Below are 17,753 nucleotides of genomic sequence, written 5' to 3'. Positions count from 1 at the left end.
CAAGTAGTAGAGTAGTAGTAGTGGATAGGGTATCTTTGGAGCCAGACTACCATGATCTTATTGGCCTTTGAATCTTGGCCTGGAAAATTGTGCCTTGCCTTTTTTGTTGTTGTTGTTTCTTTTTGCTTGTTTGTTTTTGCCATCTTGGGCCTGAGCACTGTCCTTGGACTTTCTCAAGGCTAGAGCTGTACCACTTGAGCCTCAGCACCACTTCCAGCTTTTTTCTATGTATTTGGTACAGCGAGGAATTGAGCCTAGGTCTCGGTGCATGCCAGGCAATCACTTTACCACTATGCCAAACTCCTTGCCCTACCTTGCCTTCTTTTTTTTTTAATTAATATGTCATGTCTCTTATTTATTTATTTATTTTTGCCAGTCCTGGGCTTTAACTCAGGGTCTGAGCACTGTCCTTGACTTTCTCAAGGCTCTAGAGCTCTACCACTTGAGCCTCAGCACCATTTTTTCTATGTATGTGGTGCTGAGGAATCAAACCCGGGTCTTTGTGCATGCTAGGCAGGCACTCTACCACTAGGCCAAACTCCTGGTCCCCTACTTTGCCTTCTTAAACTGTGGAATGTAACTAATAATATCCTCATAAAGTTCTGAGGATTAAATACATTAACATATGTAAAAGTGCTTAAAACTGTGCCTGTATAGTCAATAAGTCTTTTAAAAATATTGCTGTTAGAATACAGAACCCTAACTGGGTGCTGATGGCTCACTCCTGTCATTCTAGCTCCTCAGGAAGTTGACATCTGAGGATCATGGTGTAAAGCTGGCCCGGACAGGAAATTCTGTAAGACTCTTATCTTTAATAAACTATTCAAAAGGGGGTTGCTGGCCTAGTGATAAGAGTGCTTGTCTAGCATGCAGGAAGCCCTGGGTTCGATTCCTTGGAAAAGCTGAAAGTGGTGCTGTGGCTCAAGTGGTAGAGTGCTAGCCTTGAGAGGACTCAAGGACAGTGCTCAGGCCCTGAGTTCAAGCCCTAGGACTGGCAAAAAAACAAAAAAAGGGGGGGGCAAAAAGTGGCATTGTGGCTTCAGTGGTGAGCACTTGCCCTGAGTAAAAGAAGCTCAGGGACAGTGCCCAGGCACAGAGTTCAGACCCCAGGACCAACCAATATAATAATAATGATGATAAACTGAATAGGAGGAACTCAGATGACTCTGGGACTCTGTGAGGGAAGATTTAAGAGTAATTGCTGAAAGAAGGTTCTAGTGCCCAATAGGAAGGAAGGGGGAGTAAGACAGAAGGGAGTGGACCTCTAGCAGCTCTGGGAAGCTGTTAAGCTAAAGCCAGTTCCAGCGCTGATTTAAAACATCTGTATGGTTTCTGTAGGCAGGAGGAGGAGGGGACAGAAAGTGCAGACAGCGGCCGGCCTGGAGCTACCCTGGAGACCGGCAGCCAGCAGGCCCTGGCCACAAGCCTGGTCCAGGACTGAGCGAGGCCCTGCGCTAGCGTACCTCGATGGGGGGGGGGGGGGGGGGGCGTGAGGACTACAACTCCCGGCACGCACCGCGGCGGACGGGCCGCTGCACCTGCTCAGTGGGGCCGCCCCGGGCGCCTGGGTATTGATTATTCCATTGTGTGGGACGCCTCGGCTCCAGCCAGTGAATGAGGCGGAGGAGTGAGGGCAAGGAGGAGGAGGGCGAGGGGAAGGAGGAGGAGGAGGAGGAGGAGGAGAAGGAGGAGGAGGAGGCAGGGAGCGAGCGAGTGCCCAGGGTGAATCAATGGAAACCCCCTCACGAAGCCGGGAAAACACTTCAGCCGCAGCCAAATAGCATTGATTATTTTCCTTCACTTCCCTCGCCGCCGTGAATTTATTTATTTATTTTTTCCATCTCCGTCCCTGACGCCCCGGAGCGAGCGCTGGAGGGAGGGAGGAGGAGGGGAAACAAGGAATCAACACATCGGAGAAGTCCCTGGAAGGGCCGCCCCCTCCCCTCCCGCCTGGCGCGGCGCGGCGGCCGCGGTTCGACTCCCGTCCCTGCTTCCAGCTGAGGTGTAAGTGCATCGATTTCCGATGCTGCCGGGTGGGTTGTGTGCGGCTTTTTTTTCTCCTCTCCCTCTCACTCTTCCCTTCCTGGCTCTTCGGAAGCTCGAGACCGAGGGGAGAGGAGGCGCTCGGAGGCCGCCGCTGGAGGGGACGGAGAGGGACGGGAAGGGGCTGGGGGAGGGGGCACGGACGGACGGACGGACGGACCTCCCGGGGCGGAGGGGGCGGGCGTGGGAGAGGCGGGGTGGGGGACACGGGGAGGGGCAGGCCAGCCCACGGACGGAGGGTAGGGAGACCGGCCGGCGGCGCCGGGCGGGGCGCGGGCTCCCGGGGCCGGGGTCGGCCGGGCCCCGCCGCCGGCGGGCGCGGAGGAACCCGGGCCGAAGGCCGACGGCCGGGCCGGCGCGCTCGGGTGCCGCCCGGGAGGCGGCTGGATACTCTCAATTTCCGTTTTTGCTGGAAGTTGAGCTTAAATCGTGTGTGTGTTTAATTGGAAAAGGTGCGAGCAGATGAGGGACGCACCCTTCGAGGGGAAGCGTTTCTGCCTTGCCCGCTGCACCCGACTCTGCCTGCTCGTTGTAAAGCACCGGACCACGCTTCTCTGTGGGTCTGTGGCTCTCGCCGAGCGCAGTCCGTGTGTCCATTACCTCTTGGTTTTTGTCACTCGTCACCCATCTCCCCACCCTGCCCATCTCCAGTTGTGCCACTGCCTCTGCTGTGACTTCCCCTCCGAGTGATCCTCTCCCCGTGTGTCCATGTCACTGTGTCACACCTTGACGGCTCCACTCTTCTGCCACCTAGGACTATGCCATGCCCCTCCTTGAGGATGGGTCCTGAAATCTGTGGTCTTTTCAGCTACTTTGGAGTTTGCTGGTCAGCTATGTTTGTAGCAGTCACTGATCCCGGGCCGGAAGAGCGTAGAGAAGGGAATAGAGATATGTATCTTCTCCCACAGATACCAATACCCTTCTGCATGGCACGACAACCTCCCCTTCTACCTTCAGCCGAGCTTTGGAACTTCCTAGAATTGTTGACTCTTCCCCTTGCCATGTGCCTGTCTCCCCATCAGGACTCACCTTCCGGCCTCCTGTGTGCCATTTGCCTTTGCAGGAGCTTCCCACCACAAACCTCCTTCCTGCTGACTTAATTTTCCTCCCTTCCCCCACTTTACCATTGAATGTATTTTTTCATTTCCCATTTTATTTCAGCCCATTTTTTCTATCCTTGTATTCCATGCTCTCCCCTGCTTATTCTCCATCTTTGTTCCCATAATCTACTCTGTCCCTACCCTTTCTCTTTGGTCATCTTAAGTTTCTTTTATCCCTCATCCTTTTACCCAACATTTTAATCCCAGCAGCAGAAGATACCCCAGGCAAGGGGCTCAGAGAGGTGGGAGATGGGGTTCATCAGGGCACATAAAAAGGCCAAGAAATCAATTCATTGGGCTTCCAGGGGCGTATAACCCCTTCATCATTCAGTGTCATTATGTCAGTTAACTGTCAACTTTGATTTTGTAAGGGTATGTGCTCTAGGACTCTAGGCTCCACCCTGCCTGACTGCACCTCATCCTCTTCAGTTCATTCTAGATATCAGTGCTTTCTTTTCCCTTCACTTTGTAGTTCATCTTTTTCCTGGGCTCATGTTATGATCTTATTTAGATTCAACACGAAATAGTTTTTATTTTGAGACAATCTGTCTTACATCAGGGTTCAGGTAGATTCTGCCTGAGGAATGGTGAAGTGGACAAATGGTCTGAATAGTTTATGTTGGCTTTAAGGCCAGCATTGTTTTTGCAGACATCAGAAGCATGAAAGGATAAAAGGAGGTAGATATGGGCAGATAATGGAAGATTTCCGAGGTGAACAGAATTATAGAAGGAAAAGAGGAGACCGGATCCAATAAACACGTTATGTAGAGAAATGTATGATGTGAGAGACATGTAAAGGAAGGGAAGAAAAATCTATGCAGAATGGGAAAAGGGGAAGAAGTGAGTGGTGATTCATGAAAAAATTGAGAATAAGTATGAGTTAATAGCTATAGGTGGAAAAAGGAAAAGAAATGACAGGATATTCCTAAAGAGCAGGTTAAAAAAAGCAATATGAAATGCTGTAGTCAATGGAATAAGAAGTAAATTGAGGAAAAAGATGAGCTGGGAAAGAAAATAGTACAAAGAAGGTAAATGGATGGCGAGGGCTGGAGTGCCGAAGCAGATCAGAGCTGCTGAGCTTGCTGGGGAAGAGAGGATGAGATTATCAAAGGAAACAAATGCCTCTGGTGTGAGGAGGACCCAGCAGAGAACCAATGCAAAGAACCCACTGCAGGGGGTAGGCGATTTGGGGAAAGGGAAAAAAAGGCATAACAGAAATATCACTGAGAGAGTGTGGATGTCTAATGGAGAGAAAACCTTAGAAGCATTTGTTTCATTGGCTTCATTCTCTACTTCACCAGAGGCCTTTGCATTTCACTCTTAAACCAGGAGAACACAAGCAAAGAAATAGGAAAGATAGAATTCCCATTTACTGCAACTGACAGGAACTTGACTCTTCTTAAAGCCATGAGAATCAGACTTCAAGCTTCTGATGTCATAAATTGCTGGTGTTGCCGTGGCAACTTGACAGGTTCCCTCCCTCCATGATGTCAGAGGCAGCTGGTGTTACCTTGAGAACCATACAGGAACAACCTGCTGCTTTGCTGGGAAACTGCATTACTTACGAGGTTGGGGCCCTGGTAGGGTCAAATCTGCAGGATTCCTGAGGGGTGTCTTAAACCTGCTTACCTGGGGTTGTTCTTAGCTTGGAACAACAGCTGTCCCCTAGTACTTTTGTTTGTGAGCAAGCCTGAGGCTTGCTAGGACCTGATGGAAGCAAGAAAACAGACTTTGGGAGAGAGTAGACATTGAAATCCTGCAGTCAAAGAAGAAAGAAATTTGAAAATGCCAGTTACTGAGCAGCAGGGAGAATTGTTGCAAATGTCAGAGGAACCTGGCTTTAGGCTTGGGAATGGAAGCAAAGCTGGAAAAACAGAGAGGCGATGAGAGCAAAAGCAATGGTAGAGCACAGTGGAATTTAGTTGCAGATGAAGTGGGGGAAATGGTCCCTTTAGTCGGGGACTCGGTGGACTGATGGGAGACACGGGTTAGATACAGGGTTACAGTAGCCATTTGAGCAGGGTTGTCATCATCTGGTGGTTTTCAGCACTAGCAGAGTGTCTGTCACATGGAACAGGCTTAATACTTACTAAAAGTTGTCCCTTTTTGAACTCTACCTCCAAGAAAGCCCTAATTCTTCATAAATGGGCCAGTTTGGAAATCAGAAATAGAGGGAAGGGCCAGAAGGAAGGGAGATCTGAGTTAGAAAAAGTAGAGAGACTGGGTCAGAGACCCAGGAGAGAGCCAAGGCTGTCCAAGCTGAGCTTGGAAATGTCTAAAGAGATCATGGGAGGAAAACATGAAGGAGCCATCCTGGAAGCCCAAAAGGAAGACGCAGAGGAGGAGAGAGAAAAGAGGTGATTTCCAGAGAAAGTTGAGTTGTTTCCAAAGACAGTAGGCACACTGAAATTGAAGTATCCCCACCACACTCTCCAGTCATAAAACTGCAACAGAATCATTAACAGCCCTACCCTATACAAATTCACCAACAATGGAATGGCAACAAAAGCATGCATCAATCAGAACCGGGACTAGCCTTAAGCACCCATGGCACCTGTAAATGGAAGTGGAAGTCATTATTGGTCAAGTGGACCAAAGGCAGGAAGCAAGAGTTACTGCTGCCCAGACCTTGATGTTAAGAATGTAAAGGATAGCCTTGACATTTGGCTGACCATTGCTGAAAGAATCCAGAAGCATCTAGAAGAGAAAATCAAGATAAACCACACCTGTCAGAGAAAAGTCTAATCAGGAATGATAGCCTGTCCTGTTATTGCAAAAAAGAGTCAAAGATGGGTTGGGAGCTTGGTCTAGTGGTAGAGTGCTTGCCTAGCATGCACAAAAACCAGGGTACCACATGCATAGAAAAGCTGGAAGTGGTGCTATGGCTCAAGTGGTAGAGCTCTACTCCTGAGATAGCCCAAGGACAGTGCTCAGGCCCTGAATCCAAGCCCTAGGACTGGCAAAAAGAAACAAGTCAAAGACTCAAATGGGGAAAGAAGTTAGGGGGAAGACAGATTTGTAGCCCTGGGGAAAGAGGCTGGCTATAACAGGAAAAGCCAGAGCAGCAGCAGAGAGTGAAGGGTGGGAGCTTCATGGAAGGACAGTGGTGGCTGTATGTGCTGTCAGCCACAGCCACTGACTTTAGCAGCTCATATTTTGCAGCAGGCGACAGGCTGTCGACACAGCGGTCTTTTACCTCACCGTTAGAAACTCATTTCATTGATTTTTCCATCTTTCTTCTCAGGCTCCTCATGCTAAGCTCAGACATCCCACCACCCACTTTCCCAGAACCCCTTGCTTCTCCAGGGAAAGCCCCAGGGAACTACCTTCCTATCCATTCTTCTTGTATCCCAGGCTAGGGAGGGTGACAGATGTGGAGCTGACTTCTAGCAGTTGTATCTTTTAGCACCAAGCTATACTTGTAAGAGCCACACACACATAGAAAACATTAGTTTAATAATTCTTCCCTCTCAACATTCTTCCCTCTCCCCAAAATCAAGACAGGGAATGTGAATTCTCCTCTGTGTTTGAGCAGGAATATGGCATTACATTCTAGCTCAAGTTCAGACCTTGTGACCATGACGGGGTCACCCACCAGAATGACATATGCATGGGACCTAGGTAACCAGGACGCCATTGCTCAAGGTACACAGGAGTCCGCCACAGACAGAAGAGAGTGTTGTGTCTGTAGGGCCTGGACTGGTGTAGCTTGTTCAAGTGTCAACTCAGTGGGGCAAGATGGGTGTGGGCCAGACATTTTTTCTTCCTGTGTAGACATTTCCCCAGAGCCTCCTTCAGTCACAGCTACTGTCCTCAGCCTCTCCCTTTGGGGCTCAGCTTGGGAGAAAGGTCAAGAGTCAATTGCTAGTCATTTTGCTTCTCAATACGGGAGGGCAGAGGGTGGGAGAAGAGTGTTGGATTGTGTTTCCCTGGAGGCTGTGAGAGGGTAAATGTCATTTCCATTCTCAAAATTTTCATTCCTTATTTTGTCTATTGCAAAAGCCCAAGGCTCTCTCCTTTGGCCCTTTTCTTGGGACGTGGGTCCATTTGTGCCTGGGCCACAAATGCCTTTCGTTCCACTCCCTCTTCTTCTAGCTACATGGTTTCCAAAACTAGCCTGGCACTTCTTTTGGGGTAGAGGTACTCTGGATGTCAGAGTGAAGAACAGGGAAGGACAAGAAAGAGGTTCAGGACAGACTGAGCCAGGAGAGCCTATCAGCTCTTCTGAGATGGGAGGGAGCCTGAGAGATGCCATCGTTTCAATGAAAAACTAGTGGGGGGTTACAGGCTGTGAGGACTAGGAAAGAATCTGAGAGAAAGCAGGGAGGTGGACAAGGAGAGGGGAGAAGGGTGGCAGTGAGAAGGTCCCATTGAAAAGCTACACCATGGCCTCAGGTCAGTCCTGAGTTCAAGCCTTGCTGGCTTTGACCCTTGTGGGAGGAACTGAAGTGGCAAATTAACGATGATAATGAAGTCACTGCGCCTTGTTTGTCTTTGCTGGTTTCCCCTTGAGATTTGTCCTTTGGCCAGACAGGGCAATGTGGGGGAGGGGAAGGACAGCAGCGGCAGCAATGGGGAGGAGGGGGTGCAGAAAGAGGATGGAGAAATGGAAATGTGGTGACAGATCAGAGTGGGGGAGTAATGGGGAGGACATGGAGTGAATGGGAAGGAACCAGGAATGGAGAGACAGAAGGGAGACAAGGAAAGAGAAGTGAGAAGGACAGAGGAGTGGTAGAACAATGGGGAACAGGCAAGAGCAAGAAGAAGGGAGAAGGAGATGAGGAATGGAGCAGTGGCAAGCCCGAGGGAAAGAACAAGGTGGCCAAGGCTGTGAAAGCTGCAGCTGGTGGGGTCTGTGGGCGGGGCTTCATCTCCATCTCTAATGGCTGTGAAATGAGGTTAGCTCCATTATAGGCAGGGAGAGTGTAACAAGATCACACTCATTAGGGCCAGGCCATCCCAGTAATTACCACCACCCCAAACACGCCCGTGCCAGCCACCAACACATACAGGCATATAGTAACACAGAGCAGAGGGCACGCTGATGATAAATGGAAAGCCCAGGGCCCACACAAGTGTAACCCCAGGGCCTAAGGGAAACTAGCAGGGGTGAGGGGTGAGAGCAAGCACCTCTGCTAGTTCCAGAGAGGTGCTACACCCAAGCAGCCAGCCTCCCCCATATGCACAAAGAGCAAATAAATATACACATAGCCCCCAACTCAGGAAATAAAGGCATGTGGATGGATTATCATTTCTATTTATTGATTACAACCAAAATGCCAGTGCTGATAATGATCATCTCAGTAGACACAACTCCATGAGGTACTTTCTCCATTCTCTATGAAGAATGGAGGCGTTAAGTAATGTCTTAAAACCATTTATGTATGAAGGAGTGGAGTCAGAATCAAATTCTTGGTCTGTTAGAGTCTAGACTCTAAAGGCTGTAGGGTTTTTGTTTTCTTTTGCTCCTGGGATTGTAAACATTTCCACCTCCAAGGCTGGGAATTTTAAAATAACACCAGACTGCTTGTACTGTGAAATTCATATGCTAATATGGATACACATGTCTACTTTGATTTTTTTCATGTGTGTATGTATGTGTGCATGCACGCCCACATGTGTGCAAGTACTGGGACTTTAACTAATGGTCTGGGTGCTGTCCTCTACTACTTGAACCATAACTCTAACACCTGACTTATTGGTAGGTAACTGAAAGATAAAAGTCTCACAGACTGTCCCAACCCAGTCTGTATTCAAACCTTGAGCCTCAGATCTCATCCTCCTGGGTAGCTAGGATTACAGGCCGACCCACTGGTGCATGGCTGACTTTCAGTTTTAGGTACTGGGAATCAAGTTCAAGGCCTTGTGCATGTTGAGGCCTTAGCCTAGACTTTCAATTGAAGAGATATGGCCACTTGCATAATTATCATCATCCAAATAACCCTACCTGATCTCTCCCATCTCTCTCACAGCAACCAGAATAGCCAGTAAGTCTTTGACATGAGGGGCTCTCCTAGAGTTGCACAGAAAAACTGGCCTGTCTTACACTAAGGAATGAATTGGCAGATATCTATGTAGTACCTCCACACAGAAAGAAGAGCATGAGGGCAGAGTAACACACACACATCTGAAGACCTCATTCAAAATACATGCCAGACTTCAGCAGCTTACAAGCTAACCTAAGAGCAGAGGTCTTGTGGTCATGTTACATGAGTTCCAATCTTGCCTCTCCTTTCTAAGTTGGGAGGCCTTAAAAAAAAAAAAAAATCACATAGCCCATATCAGCCTGCTTCCATAGTTCTAAAATGGGAAAGAGAGGTTGTGTGCACTCTACCAGATTGTAGTGGATTAGCGACAGGATGCTTGCTGCACATTCCACACAATGCCTGTCACATGAGAAATAGTGAAAGATGTTGGCTCTTACTATTGTTACAACTAGATAGAGATTGATTATTACTTATCCTAAAGCTTAGGAAGACAAGTATTATGGACATTGGAATACTTGGATATTCATAATAAGATATCTTTGAGGAGAGGGGATCTAGAACTAAATGTGAAATTCACTTGTGTTTCATGTATACCTTATTCATGTAACCCTGAAGGAAATGATATGTAATATGCCTGCATTTTGTTTATGACTCCTTACATGAAACTAGGTATGATATTGGTGCTCAAAAGGTTTCATTGTTTTTTTTCTTGCCAGTCCTGGGGCCTGAACTCAGAGCCTGGGCAGTGTCCTTGAGCTTTCTCAAGGCTAGCACACTACCTTTGAGCCACTGCTGCACTTCCAGCTGTTCTGTGTATGTGGTACCAAGGAGCTGAACCCATGGCCTTGTGCCTGCTAGGCAAGCACTCTACCACTGCTCTACATCCTCAGCCCACACTTTGGATTTTCAGGATGGGGACGCTGAACCTGTAGTATCTGTAATAGTATTTTACGTAGAATTAATTATATAATATAGGTGCACATTAAATCAAAGAACCAGAAAGACTTAAACAATCTTACAATGGTGTCCTTCCAAATAATTATAGAAGAGTCGCCTGTAAATTCTTCTAAACTCAGGGAGATCAAAGTCTTCCAGGGACGTCCACTATGCCAGGATTAGACAGATCTGAATTGAGTCTGAATTGCAGGGCACAACCTCCCTGCTCTCCCTCTAACAAGTGTTCATACAAAAGAACAGTTCATAGCTAGCTTCATGTGGTTACCAGCTTGAGAATATGAGCTCCTCTGCATTCCTCTAGTGTACTCACTGTAAAATTACACACATCCATGCAGCAAAGCACCTCTATGCTGCATGTAGTAATTTCTGAATCATGAGGGAGACGCCTAGGCAGGCTGCTCCTCTCTGGGACACCGCCCTCACCAGCAGCAGGTACCCTGCAACACCCTCTACCAAGTCTACCCACATGTAGCTCAGCTTCTCTTCCACCCCAGCCTCCACCCTCCCCATTCCCATCTTCTGCCACAATCTTCTCACATCTCACCTTGCATCCTGCAAGGTAGAAAGAAGAGCCTCCTCACTGTCTCTAACTGGGGACAATCCAGCAGCCCAACCTGGTGCCAGAGCAGAGGGGTTGGGAGGAGATCCAATATTTACATATGCAGATCAAGATCCACCCCCCCTCCCAACTTCCTTACCTCTCCCCCCCTCCTTTTCTATGCCTTAACTGTCTCCTTACCTTCGGTGACATTTCTTCTCCTGGTTCATTTCCTGCCATTTTCTCCCTCTTGAACAAAACTTACTTCGAATAAAGTGGAGTACAAACTACTGTGGGCAGTAGGGAAGGAAAAGATATAGGACAGTTAGGTAGAATTGAAATGGAGACATCTTTTTCTTGTAAAACATAAAATGTAAGATTTAGAAGCCATGCATGGTAGTGCATGAATCTAATCCCCAGAGGAAGGCTAAGGCAAGAGAGTCATGAGTTTGAGACTAGATAGGGCTATACAGCAAGACTCTGTTTCAGAAGGAAGGAAGAAAAAGGAGAGAGACAGAAACACAAGAAGACAGTCTTAAATGGAAGAAGAGGCCATAACAGATTTTTGCTGTTGTTATTGTTGTTGTTTTTGTTCTAGTTCTAGGGCATGAACTCAGGACTTGGGTGCTGTCCCTGAACTTTTTTGCCTAAAGCTAGTGCTCCACTGCAAGACTCACAGGTCTCCTCTGGCTTCTTTGGTGGTGAATTGGCAATAAGAGTCTGGCCCAGGCTGGCTTCAAATGGTGATTCTCAGATTTCAGCCTCCTAAGTACTTCAGGTGTGAGCCACCTATACCTGGCTTTTGTCTTTTAATATCTTTGTGTCTTTTTTTTTTGGGGGGGGGGCAGTCCTGGGCTTGTGTTCAGGGCCTGAGCACTGTCCTTGGACTTTCTCAAGGCTAGAGCTCTACCACTAGAGCCTCAGCACCACTTCCAGCTTTTTGCTATGTATGTGGGACCAAGGAATCGAACCCTGGTCTTCATGCATGTTAGGCAAGCACTCTACCACTAGGCTAAACTCCTGGCCCCTTTGTGTCTTTTAGTGTATGTGTGTGTATGTGTGTGTGTGTGCACGCCATGTGTACACTTGGGCTGAATGATGGGATTCAACACTCTACCATTTAAACTGAACCTCCACTTGTATGTGTGTGTGTGTATTGTTTTTTAAACTAAACTGGAGATAAGGGTTTCTTGGATCTGTATGTTTGGACTGGCTTTGAACCCAAGACCCTCAGATCTCAGACCCCTGAGTAGCTAGTATTACAGGCATGAGCCATCTGTGACCAGCCTCCATAATAGTTTTAATTCAGGCATTAGCTGCTGCTACAACCAATACAAATGTGAGCCTAGGGGCAAAGCTTCCATCCTGCGCTGGGATAATGGGTGTCCATGGACCAAGCAGTCAAGAAGGCCAGGTACAGTGTGAGCTCTGCTGCTGGAAAGACTAGATTTACCTATTATTTTACACTCAACTGAAAAGGCAAAGATTAGAAGAGTCTGACAAGAAAGGGGAAAAGCAGAAGAAAGGTTGGCCTCAGTGTAAACACCTGCTGGCCCCGTTCCAGAAGAGCCAAGACAGAAGTGAAGAACTTACCTGACACCAGTATTTTTAGTGTTACCTATTTTGATCTTTACAACTGGGAAGTGGTATCATTTCTGTTTCCAGATAGGGAAACAGAGGCCATATGCAATTTACCAAGGTTGATCTGAGTAAGCAATGAAGCCCGGATGAACAGCTCCATTAAGGAAAGAGTCTGGGGGCCAGGAGCATAGCCAAGTGGCAGAGTGCTTACCTAGCATGCACAAAGCCCTGGGTTCAATTCCTTGGTACCACATACACAGAAAAAGCCAGAAGTGGTGCTCGGTTCAAGTGGTAGAGCTCTAGCCTTGGGGAAAGCCTAAGGACAGTGTTTAGGCCCTGAGTTCAAGCCTGAGGACTGCCCCTCCCCCCCAAAACAAAAGAAAAGAAAGAGTTTGGTTGTTCTTTATGCCATTCATTAATTCCTTTTACATAGGGACTCACTTCACTTCCCTAGGTCTCTTTCCATGGGGCCTTCTGAAAGCAACAGGTTGGGACAAAAAGAAGAGAAAGGCAAAAGGAGTATGGAGACTTCAATACTTTAGGCCAGCATTTCAGAGAGTTGAAACAAAAGGAAGAGCCAGCTGCTGCTGATCGATACCTGTAATCATAGCTTCTCTGGAGGCTAAGGTCTGAGGATTATAGTTTGAAGCCCACCCAGGCAATCAAATCTGATCCAGTTAACCAGCAAAAAGCTGGAAGTGGACGTGTGGCTCAAGTGGTAGAGGGCCAGCCTTGAGGAAAAAAAGGTAAAAGCGTTAAGGCTCTGAGTTCAAAGACCTAGCACTGGGAGTTTGGCTTACTGGTCAAGTGCGTGCCTAGCATGCAGGAAGAGTCAGGTTCAATTCCTCAGTACCACATACATAGAAAAGCTGGAAGTGGTGCTATGGTCAAGTGGCAGAGAGCTAGCCTTCAGGAAAAAGCTCAAGGACAGTGCTCAGGCCCTGAGTTCAAGCCCCAGGACTGGCAAAAACAAAAACAACAACAACAAAACCAGTACCAGCACAGAAAAAAAGACTGGAAACAAAGAGGAAAAGATCCTGAATTGGCTCTGAGGAAGGCAAAGCTGATTGGAAACTTAGAAAAGGGAAAGATTAACATTTGTTAAATCTCTAATGTGGAAATCATTGCATGTAGATTGTAAGTGAACATGAAGCTACCCTCAGATAAACTGTTCGTAGCCTTTCTTCCTGTAGTCGGGTCTTGAGAAAAAAAGAAGAGCAGTTTTTGCTTTAAGTGTTCTGGAGGGGCTCTGGGGAGCATGAAGTCAGGTATGTGCTCCCTCTGTTCTGTTCTGTCCTGGCCTTGATGGCATTCTCTCTGTGACCACTGGGGAGCACTAGTGTTTCTTTTCCTCTCTGGTCAGCCTGGGGTAGGAGGGGGCTGTACCCAGGAGCCCTGGGCCTGCTGGCGGCTGGGGTGGGTGGGGGAGTGTCCGGTGAGCTCAGCCCCAGTTCTACAAGCCAGTCCCAGCCACACTGAGACAGACTTCCTCAGACTTCATTTTGGTTCTCCAATTAGGCCTTCTACCTGCTTCTGCAATTTCACATCTAAGCAGTTTTGTTTCTGTCTGCCTTACGATCCCTCTCTCTCTCTCTTAGTCTCTGTCTGCCTTTGTCTCTGTCTCTCTCCCCACCCCATATTGGGTCCCAGCGCAAGTCTTGCTGCCTCCTGGCTTTCTGGTGTCTTCTATTTCTAAGTACTATATCTATTTCCTTGTTGCAATTCAGTAATGACAATGGTCTTTTTGGGGGGGAGGGGCAGTACTTCAAATTTATCTTGGGGAACAACCGAGAGACCCAAATGTGGAAGGAAGGCAATTCCAAAACAAAGTCTCTTCCGTTTTCCCGCTGCTTTCCCCATCTCCCTCCTTTTCTGTGGAGCCTTAGGAAGGAGCTCTGGAGAAGAAGGGCCATTTTGGAACCGGCCTATCCCTCTCAAGGGATGATTCCACCTTCAGCTCTCCACCCCCCCTCAGTTCCTGGGCTCCCTCCTCCCATCCCCCTCAGTGGCAGCAGCCTTGTAATTTAAAGCTCTCTCTGTCGCCTCTAATGTGATCCTCTGGTTTTATTGACTCTCTCTGCCGTCTGTGGCGCCCCTTCACATCAATCTCCCTTCTAATCACACCGCCACCACTGCCTACTCGGCTGCCCGAGCCCTTCTCCTCCACAGAGGCCCCCTAAGTGCTGGTCTCAACCTTGTTCTTTCCTTTTGGTTATACTCCACCTCCATCCACACTGCCGGCCTGTGCTCTTTCCTCCTCTGCTACTTCTAGCACTGGAATGTCAGGGCTTGTGATGGGTCACGCACACCTCTGAGACCTGTCCCAAGGGAGACAGGATGCCCTACGGGAAGCTAGAAACTACTGGGAATAATGGCTGTGGATCTAAGGGTGAACAAAAATCTTGGCCTGGGGGGTGGCTTGTGGGTGGAAGAGAACCTTAGGGTCTGTCACAGGGTTACCTCCAAGTCATGGCAGGAAGGGAAAAGAAAGGGGCAGGGAAATTCAGAGAGGGAAGGAAGAGATGGAAGAGGGAAATGGAATGAGGAAAAAGAAAAAATATTGCTGCAGCTAAAGCTTGGTAATAAATGGGAGAAGCCCTGAGATGGGGGAGGGGGAACCAGTGTGTGTGTGTGTGTGTGTGTGTGTGTGTGTGTGTGTGTGAACCAGTGTGTGTGTGTGTGTGTGTGTGTGTGTGTGTTGGGAGGGTGTACTAAGGCAGAGATAAATTTGCAATTGAAAATTTTTTTTCCTTGAAGAGGAGGAGGGGTTGGTTAGGTGAGGAGGAGATTTGCAATTTTAAATAGCTGCCAACCAACCGTAGTCCTATCTGGGTCTCACCCACAAGCTAGCTGAAAGATTTGGCCCTCTGGCTTTTAAGTTAAGAATCACCTGTCCTTTTCCAGTCTTGAGAATTAAACTCTGGAGTGGGGATGTGGAAGTTGCTTTGGGGTTTATATCTGTCTTTGTTAAACTATGATGTAGAGTTGTTGGAAGTCAGGAGCTAGAAAGGAGGAGGAGCTGTCACAGTGTTCAGGCCATTCCTGGGTCCACTGACCTGGCCAGGTAGGAAAGAGCATCTACCATGATCAGCCCTCAGTTCTTCCCACCCAGTGGAGTAGCAGAAGGCAGTAGTGGACTGAATCTATGAAAACCGGGGGCCTGTCAGTCTCACAAACCAGCCTACTTGTTGAAAGCACCAGTCCAGAAGACTGCATGGACACCAAGGCTCCATACAGCAAAGTTGAATGTCAACAAACTGACAAGCTATAGGGTGCAGCTGTCTGTCTAAGCGCAGAGAATTCCACTAGGGGTGGAATTCTGCAGTTGCCAGGGCTGAGGTTTGAAGCCAGGGGTAGAGTTTACTGATTGTACCACTTCTGGGTCAGGCCTGGGTGGACAGTCCAACACTAGTTGCCCTCTGTCCTATCAAGGATCTGGAAGAGGACTACCTTTCTCCAACTATAGACTTCTGCTTTCCATTTACCTAGGGACGACCCCCACCTTCCCCACCCCAGCAGTTCCTTCACTTTCCTTTTGGTTCTCCCAAGTCCACAACCTCCCAGGTCCACTCCTTTCCCAGGTACTGATTTGTATTCATTAGCATGCCAATCCTGCCCTTCTCAGAGCTCTTAGTGGCCCAGACTTCATGCCTGGCTAGACCCTTAGAGGGGGAAATGGGAACAGAGGCCTGCTAAAAGAGGCCAGGCCAAGGATTCATTCCAAATGTATGAATCTAGGGGTGTAGGAACAAGGTGACCCTAGGAAAAAGAGGTAATCTCCTCCTGAAGCAATATGGCCTGAGTGCTAGTTTAATTATTTAGAGATCTGCTGATAGAGACTGTGGAAGAGGATGTAGATGGCCACCTGGGAGAAATAAGGGATGGAAGCATGACAGCTCGGGTGAGTCTGAGAGGAAGCTTTCAGTAAAAAGACTGGGAGCAGCATGAGAGCCTTGGTTGTCTCAATCTGAGGATGCAACAAAACAGGATTGCTTGGAATTTTTTGTTTGTTTGTTCTGGTCAGTTGTGGGGCTTGAACTCCTGACCTGGGTGCTGTTCCTGAGCTCTCTTGTTCAAGGCTAGTGCTCTACCAGTTGGAGCCCCAGTGACACTTTTGGTTTCTTGGTGGTTAATTGGAGATAAACTTCTCATAGACTTTTCTGCCCAGGCTGGCTTTGTACTGTGATACTCCTGAGTAGCTAGGATTACAGGCATGAGCCACCAGGGCTGGGCATAACCCAGAATTCTTATGTTTTGTTTGTTTTTTATTGCCTTTCCTGGGGCTTGAAGTCAGGGCCTGGGGTCTGTCCCTGAGCCTCTCTGTGCTCAAGGCTAGTGCTCTACCATAGTCCCACTTCTGGCCTTTTCTGTTTATGTGGTACTGAGGAATCAAACCCAGGGCTTCATGCATGCTAGGCAAGCATTCTACCAGTAACTCACATTCCCAGCCCAGGATTTCTGATTGTGGGTTCTCTAAAGATTCATTCTGCCCATATTGTGTTAGGCCTGTCTTTTTTCAATTTCATACTTTTGGAAAGGTGCTGTGATACTAAAAGAAATAAAGGACAAGCATTTAGCATAGTATTAGGAACTGGAATTTATACCTTAATAAGCTATTAGGAAAAAAAATTGTATGCTATTACTGGGGTGGAACTCAGGCCTGGGTGCTGCGCCTTAGCATTTTTGCTCAAGCCTGGTACTCTACGGCTTGAGCCACAATGCCACTTCTGCCTTTTCTGTTTATGTGGTAGTGAGGATTTCACACCTACCAGGCAAGCTACTTGGCCACGGAGCCACATTCCCAACTCCCACCTCTTAACTTTTTGCTGGTTAATTGGAGATAAGAGTCTCACAGACTTTCTAGATCAGGCTGGCTTCACCACAACCCTCAGATCTCAGCTTCCTGAGTAGCTGGGATCACAGGCATGAGCAAGTATTAGTCACATTATTAATATGGCTTATATGACTTAGTTTCTTAAATTGGGAGTGGAGGAGACAACTCCGGAGCCAGTGTCTTCTCACTGGCCAGCAAAACTCCAGGTGTTCCTTCCACTTGTCCTGACCAGAAATGGATACAGAAGGCATTGGAGCAATACAGTGCCTGTATGCAGGGCAAGCAGTGGTGATCTAATGTTGGCAAGAAGACCTTGACTTGGGGAATTTATCTCTTTAGGTCTTAAAATATCTGAAGGTCTTCCCTTGAGTTCATTGAAAAGATATTTATTGACTGTGGCAGGCCTCATTCTCCATACCAATCATGGAGAAATAGACAACGTAGCCAAGTTTCTGTCCTCACAGAACTTAACCTTCCAGGAGGAGGGAGAGCAAATAAATAGGAACTCTCTCTGAAGGAAGTTACCTTGGAGCTGTGGTACTGATGGCTCACACCTATAATGTTAGCTATTTAGGAGGTAGAGATCTGAGGACTGATGTTCAAAGCCAACCCTAGCAGACGAATCTAAGAGTCTTATCTCCAGCTAATCAGCAAAAAGCTAGAAGTGGAAGTTTGGCTCAAAAGGTAAAGCACTAGCCTTGAGCAGAAGCTAA

General features: G+C 47.8%; 1 protein-coding gene across 3 annotated transcripts in view; it reads left to right on the top strand.

The window, feature by feature from the left end:
- The first annotated feature begins 1,694 nt into the window (after positions 1-1,694).
- Zfhx2 (zinc finger homeobox 2) overlaps positions 1,695-17,753 on the top strand; it is a 32,454-nt gene continuing 16,395 nt past the window's right edge. For all 3 annotated transcript variants that reach the window (XM_090345265.1, XM_090345264.1, XM_090345263.1), the window contains exon 1: positions 1,695-2,004. The gene's annotated coding sequence lies outside the window, so the exon portion shown is untranslated. The remainder of the gene's footprint in view (positions 2,005-17,753) is intronic.

This window comes from Megascapheus bottae, chromosome 14 (genome assembly GCF_031878675.1).
Source record: "Megascapheus bottae isolate mThoBot1 chromosome 14, mThoBot2.hap1, whole genome shotgun sequence".
NCBI lineage: Eukaryota > Metazoa > Chordata > Mammalia > Rodentia > Geomyidae > Megascapheus > Megascapheus bottae.
This window is presented reverse-complemented; position numbering and strand designations above follow the sequence as displayed.